Genomic DNA, 7257 nt, shown 5'->3' on the forward strand with positions numbered 1-7257 from the left:
AGTAGCAGATGTCTGTTCTATTTCCCCGACTTTATGGAGTCAGAAAAAAAAAAAAAAAAAGATTGTAAATAAAATGACTGGTTCCAGCCCACATCTGAAAAATGGTGGGAAAGATCAAGTTATGAGAGAAAAAAAAGATGTCAGAGAGACAGATAAGTGGGACCTAGAAGGAACAGGTATTTCGTAATCACATCGCCTAGGAGGAGTCTGCTCAGGATTGATCACATCTGGCTTTAGCGGAGAGAGAGAAATACTTTGTGTTCCCTGAACCGGATTTGAATTTCTATTTGCAGGATAGCAAATCACCCTCCCCTTCTTGAATTTCTCTCAGGAAAACCACGGGGAGAAATTGTTGAGCTGAATTATCACCAGAGGGTGAAAACGCTCGGTTTCTTTCAGGCTCTTCTCCTGGCTCCCCAGTCCTACATGTTTGAAAAGGCGGAACAGTCACACTAACATTTACTGAGAGCTATGTGCCTAGCCCACAACATCCTAATGAGTAAAGGACTGCAATCCTCATTTTACTGGTTGAGGAGACAGATTTGCAGATTGTCACTTGCCCAAAGTCCAAAAGATAGTGGTTGGAATGTAGTATACATTCAAGCATCAGGTGGATTCCTAGCTCCCAAACACTTAATCACTAAGTTATGAGGAAAGAACCCTAGAGGTCACTCATCCAACCTTCTGGTCCACACAGTGGAAGGAAGGAGGCAACTGGATTCAATAATTTATCATTCAAATTCAGACTGGTTGGGGTTTTTAATTTTTTAAATTATGGTTGCTTTACAATGTTGTGTCAATTTCTGCTGTACCGCAAAGTGACTCAGTCATATATATACATTCTTTTCACATATTATCTTCCATCATGTTCTATCACAGGAGACTGGATACAGTTTTCTGTGCTACACAGCAGGATCTAGTTGCTTATCCATCCTAAATGTAATAGTTTGCATCTACTAACTCCAAACTCTCCCAGTCCATCCCACTCCTTCCGCCTCCCCTTTGGCAACCACAAGTCTTTTCTCCATGTCTATGAGTCTGTTTCTGTTCTGTAGATAGGTTGATTTGTGCCACATTTTATTTTTATTTTTTTAAAGACACAGTGCAAATGGCTTTTACCTTTATTGATTGATTGATTGATTTCTGCTTTTTTAGGGCCTTACATGTGGCATATGGATGTTCCCAGGCTAGGGGGTAGAATCAGAGCTCCAACTGTCAGCCTACATCACAGCTCATGGCAATACCAAGTAAGGCTGGAGATAGAACCCACACTCTCATGGATACTAGGGATACTAGTTGAGTTCGTTTCTGCTGCTCCACAACTGGAACTCCTATGCCACATTTTAGAACCCACATATAAATGATATCATATAGTATTTGTCTTTCTCTTTCTGTCTTAATTCACTTAGCATGAGAATCTCTATTTGCATCCATGTTGCTGCAAATAGCATTATTTTGTTCTTTTTATGGCTGAGTAGTATTCCATTATGTATATGTACCACATTTTTTAATCCATCCATATGTCAATGGACATTCAGGTTGTTTCCATGCAGACCTTTTTTTTTTTCTTTTTAGGGCTGCATTTGTGGCATATGGATGTTCCCAGGCTAGGGGTCCAACCAGAGCTACAGCTGCCCGCCCATACCATAGCTGACAGCAACACGGGATCCAAGCTGCATCTGCAACCCACACCACAGCTCAGGGCAACACCAGATCCTTAACCCACTGAGCAAGGAAAAGGGATCAAATCCGAAACCTCATAGTTCCTAGTTGGATTCATTTCTGCTGCACCACAAAGGGAACTCCTGGATTGGTTTTAAATGTAGCCAGAAACATTGTGTGTGGAAACATGTTGTGGATTGAACTGTGTTGTCCCCAAATTCACATGTTGGTGCCTATCAGTATGTCAAAACGTGATCTTATTTGGAAATGGGGTCCTTGTAAATGTAGTTAAGATGAGGTTGTACTGTGGTAGAGGGGACCCCTAATCCAAATCACTGGTGTCCTTATAAAAAGAGGAAATCTAGACACAGAGAAAATGTAATGTGAAGATGACAACAAAAAGCAGAGCAATGCATCTACAAGTCAAGGAATTCCAAGACCAAAAGAGGAGAGAGGCATGACCCCTGGGAAGGAACCAACATTGAGGATTCCTTGATCTGGGTCTTCTAGTCTCCAGAACTGTGAGACAATAAATTTCTGTTTAAGTCACCCAGTATCCAGTAGTTTGTTATGAGAGCGCTAGGAAACAGTACAAAATGGGTTCTAAATGTCCAGGTCTATGAATTGTGCAACTGTTAATCCAGCCACACAACCTTCATCCATTATCATTCTGGTAACCATCCTCCTATTTCCCTCTGTGGACCCATCCCTTCCTCTCTCATTCTCAGTCTGTTATTTGGTGAAACACTTGGATTCTAAGAGTCTATCATGACCCAGGCACGAGCCATCATGATAGGCTTAGAAATGTCTTTGACACAAGTATAACGAAATTTCCATGGTGAATACTGGAAGAGGGCCTTTTTCTCCTTTGCCAGGCAAGAACCTAGATGCATCCCACTCTGGGACTGCTGCCTCTACATGCAAGATGTGAATGGCACCAAAGCAGCAGAAGGCAGAACGGAGAAAGAGAAGCAGAAACCTCCTAAAATGGTTTAAGCCCTGAACCCTGCCAGGCCCAAAAACAGATCTCCCACTGGATTTTGCAGATGTCAACCAAAAACTTTCCTTTTGTGCTTAAGTCACTTTGACATGGATTTTCTGCCACTTGCTATCAAAAGATTCCTCACTGAATCATTTAAGTTACCTTCCATCTGTACAACTGGTTTATGTGCATGAAGTAGATAAAACTGTATTAACATCAACAATCATGAACTAAGAAATGGAAAACGTAGATTATAAAGAAGTAGATAAGATGTAATATCCCATTTTTATAATTACATATACATGTACCTATACTTATATAAATATATTTTTTAGAATACAAGAAAAATGACCCACAAAACATAACAATGCCTATCTCAAAGTGACAGAATTTGGGATAATCTTAATTTTCCTCTGCTTCTTTGGGTTTTTTGAGGGTTTTTTTTTAATTAAAAAAATTAATTAAAAAAAAAAAAGCTCAGGAGTTCTTGCTGTGGCACAGTGGGAGCGTTGGGAAGCAGGCCCAGGCACTGTGCCAGGTGGGTAGGTTAGATCCTGGGTAAAGGATCTGGTATTGTTGCAGCTGTGGCTAAGGGTGCAACTTCAGCTCTGATCTTACTCCTGGCTCAGGAACTCCATATGCCATGGGGCAACCAAAAAAAAATCCTCAAAGTACTAATCATTTATTTGATCCTTTCTCCTTTGAAGACAGAATGGAGAAATGGTACCATCCTTCAAATCTGAGCACCAATATTCAACTTGATAACTAGTTGAGGGCCTGACCATTGACTGGGTGGGGGGGAGCTTGGGGGTGGGGGGGACCTGGCCACATCCTCTTTGGTAAACCCCCAGATGAGAGGACTGAAAAAAATAGAGATTCCTGTAGTCTATCAAACAAAATTACAACTTCAGAGGATGGATTTAACCTTTTCAAACATTTCAATTTGTTCCAATAAAATCGATAGTTATAGGCATAGTGATGAGTGAGGCTCTAACAAATTGTTATAATATGGTCTTATTTTCTGTGAAGTTCACTGAAAGATAGGCTTGTGGTTACACCCTAGAAAGGAATCAGAGAAGAAAAGCCAACTTCCAGGATTGTAGAGTCTGCCAAAACAATGTACGGTAAATTAAGGGTGGGAGATACATTTGGCTCAGTTCAAAATCCACTCACCCTTTGTATTCAATGAAAACTGAACTCAGACCTTTGATATCTGAGTTCCATTTACTCTTGGCAAAGTTCAGTTCTCTCGTTTAAAAAAAAAAAAAAACCTTTCAGAAGGCCCAGAGCATTTCTTGGACATCAAAAGTTTCTTGCACAAACAACACATTGATGAGCTAAGTGTAAATAAATCAGAAACATACAGAGTAAGTGACTCTAAAACATACACTCCCTTCTGTGCTATACAAACAAAAAAAGGCTCAGGGAAGGCTTTGTTTTTTCCCTTTCTTTAAGGAGTATTCCTTTTCACCATATTTTATCCCTTTCTCAAGATATCTTTGAGGGACATTGGTAAAATGCAGCAAAAGAGAGTGTATCCAGCTGTTCCTGATGTTGATTTCTCACAATTCCTTCCTGGCTCTGCCCTGAAAACTGAGCTTTGGATAGAGGTAGCATGACCTAGTGGTCAAGGTCAAGAGACATGTTTTGGCCCTCGCTCTGCTACTAAAAAGGCATGTGACTTTAGAACTGGCAGATCACCCTCTTCTCTGGTTTCCTAAGAACTGGGTTTGATAGCCCCTTCCAGATCTGCTAGGCATTTGATCAAGTCCTAATAAAAGGACTTGAAGCTGGCGGCCTCAAAGATATGTGCTGTGTGGCCATCGCTGTATTCTTTTTTTTTCCATACCAGGTTTACGGGGATGTAATTCACATAGAATACAATCACTTATTTGAAGTACACAATTCAGGGAGTTCCCTGGTGGCCTAGTAATTAAGGATTCAACATCGTCACTGCTGTGGCTCATGTTCAATCCTTGGTCCAGGAACTTCCCTCATGCTGCTGGTGTGGCCAAAAATAGTAATAATAATAAAATATACAATTCAATGTTTTTGAGTATACTCACAGAGTTGTGCAACCATCATCACAATTTATAACATTTTCATCACACTGAAAAAAAGCCTATACCCTTTAGCAACCACTCCTCAATTCCCTTTATCCTCCCCACTCTAGGCAAACACTAATCTTTCTGTCTCTATAGGTTTGCCTCTTCTGGACGTGTATTAATGGAATCATAGCATATGGTCTTTTGTGATTGGCTTCTTTCACTGAGCATAATGGTTTCAAGGTTTATCTATGGTGTAGCATATATTAGTACTTGATTCCTTTTAATTGCCAGATAATATCCCCTACAACTCATTAGTTGATCGACCCTTGGGTTGTTTCTATTTGAGGGATATTGTGAAGCTTCTATGGACCTTCATGTACAATTTTTTTGTAGACATATGTTTTCATTTCTCATGATTATATACCTATGCACAAAAATGTTGAGTCATATGGTCATTCTATGGTTAAATTTTAAGGAAATACTGAACTGTTTTCCAAAGTGGCTACACGTCTTACATTCCCAACAGCAGTGTATGAGGATTTCTGTTTCTTCATATCTCCACCAACACATGTTATTATTTTTCTTTTTGATTCTGGCCACATTAGTGGCTATGAAATGTTATCTCTCTGTGGTTTTTATTTGCTAATGATGGCTAATGATGTTGAGTGCCTTTTTATGTGCTTTTTTGGCCATTTGTATGTCTTCATTGGCAAAATATCTATTCAGGAGTTCCTGCCGTGGCGCAGTGGTTAATGAATCCGACTAGGAACCATGAGGTAGTGGGTTCGATCACTGGCCTTGCTCAGTGGGTTAAGGATCCGGCGTTGCCGTGAGCTGTAGTCTAGGTCGCAGATGCAGCTCCAGTCCCATGTTGCTGTGGCTCTGGCGTAGACTGGTGGTTACAGCTCTGATTAGACCCCTAGCCTGGGAACTTCCATATGCCGAGGGAGTGGCCCTAGAAAAGACAAAAAAAAAAATCTATTCAGATCCTCTGCCTGTTATGTTGTTGTGATTGTTGTTGTTTTGTTCTTTTTTTGCCTCTTGCTTTTTTTTTTTTTTTAGGGCTGCACCTGTGGCATATGGAGGTTCCCAGGCTAGGGGTGGAATCAGAGCTACAGTCACTGGCATAGCCACAGCCCCAGCAATGCAAGGTCCAAGCTGCTTCTACGACCTACACCACAGCTCATGGATCCTAGTCGGGTTCCTTAACCACTGAGCCATGACGGGAACTCCCTGCCCATTTTTAAATTGCATTACTTGATTTTCTTATTATTGAAGTATAAGTATTTTTTATATATTCTAGATGCAAGTCCCTCATGGGACGTATGATTTGGAAATATTTTCTCCTATTCATTGCATTTTTTATTCTAATTAGATAGCAGCATCTAGAAAAAAATCCATATCTTCAACTTCCTTTGGAAAATCAGAAGACTGATTTAACAGCACTGGTCCTTCCTCCTATATAGCAACAAGCATGAATGGAGCAGGGCCTACTCCCTTGAGATCAGACAAGAAGACCTTCATTTAACTATATTAACTATTCTATTTCACCCGCTAAGCCCCTATACACTTCCCAGTTTGTCATTCCTTTTAGAGAATTTGACAAAGCATGGACTAAATTTCAACTCCATTGAAATTGCCCTTGCAATTGAGTTGAAACAACTATTTCTTACTAGAATGTTTTCACCTTTGGCACTTAAACACAGAATCCCCCAAACTTAGCACAAACCAGAAAATTCTCCACTCTTCCTGTTTTGTGATTTGGATTTTCTGAGGCATGGGGCAACTCACTGGGGCTTGGCAAGACCTCCAGAGTTTTGGCAGACCTGTTTGTACTGATGTCATTAGTGTCCCTTGCCATAATGCGTCTTCATTACTAACTCAAACCAGCCAAACTCAAACAAATGGAGCTAAAAAAAAATAGAGTAACAGGCTGCCTGATCTTCAAAACACTGCATAAAAATACCAGAAAAATAATTTCATACTTAAGATCACAGCCAAGAATGAAAATCACAAGTTCTGATTGTTAACCATCCCTTTCCCTAATCATAATTTGCCTGCTAAAAGCAGCCCCCCCTTAGAACAAAATAAGAATTTCTATAATGATGTATTAGTAATATAACCTAGTCTATAACATTCTTTTCCCCTGTTTTTCATTAGCCTCTGTTTAACTATTTACTCATCCTTTTTTTCTTTTTTTCTTTTCTTTTCTTTTTTTTTTTTTTTTGTTTTTTTTTGTTTTTTTGTTTGTCTTTTCTAGGGCCACACCCTCGGCATATGGAGTATCCCAGGCTAGAAGTCTAATCAGAGCTGTAGCCACTGGCCTACGCCACAGCCACAGCAACTCAGGATCTGAGCCGTGTCTTCGACCTATATCACAGCTCATGGCAATGCCAGATCCTTAACTCACTGAGCGAGGCCGGGGATCAAACCCAAAACCTCATGGTTCCTAGTCTGATTCATTAACCACTGAGCCACAACAGGAACTCCCATTTTTTCATTTAAATATTTTTATCCTTACCATTCTTTTTGTGAGCAACTTTATTGAGATATAATTCATATAAC

This window comes from Sus scrofa, chromosome 14, assembly GCF_000003025.6.
Source record: "Sus scrofa isolate TJ Tabasco breed Duroc chromosome 14, Sscrofa11.1, whole genome shotgun sequence".
Taxonomy (NCBI): Eukaryota; Metazoa; Chordata; class Mammalia; order Artiodactyla; family Suidae; genus Sus; species Sus scrofa.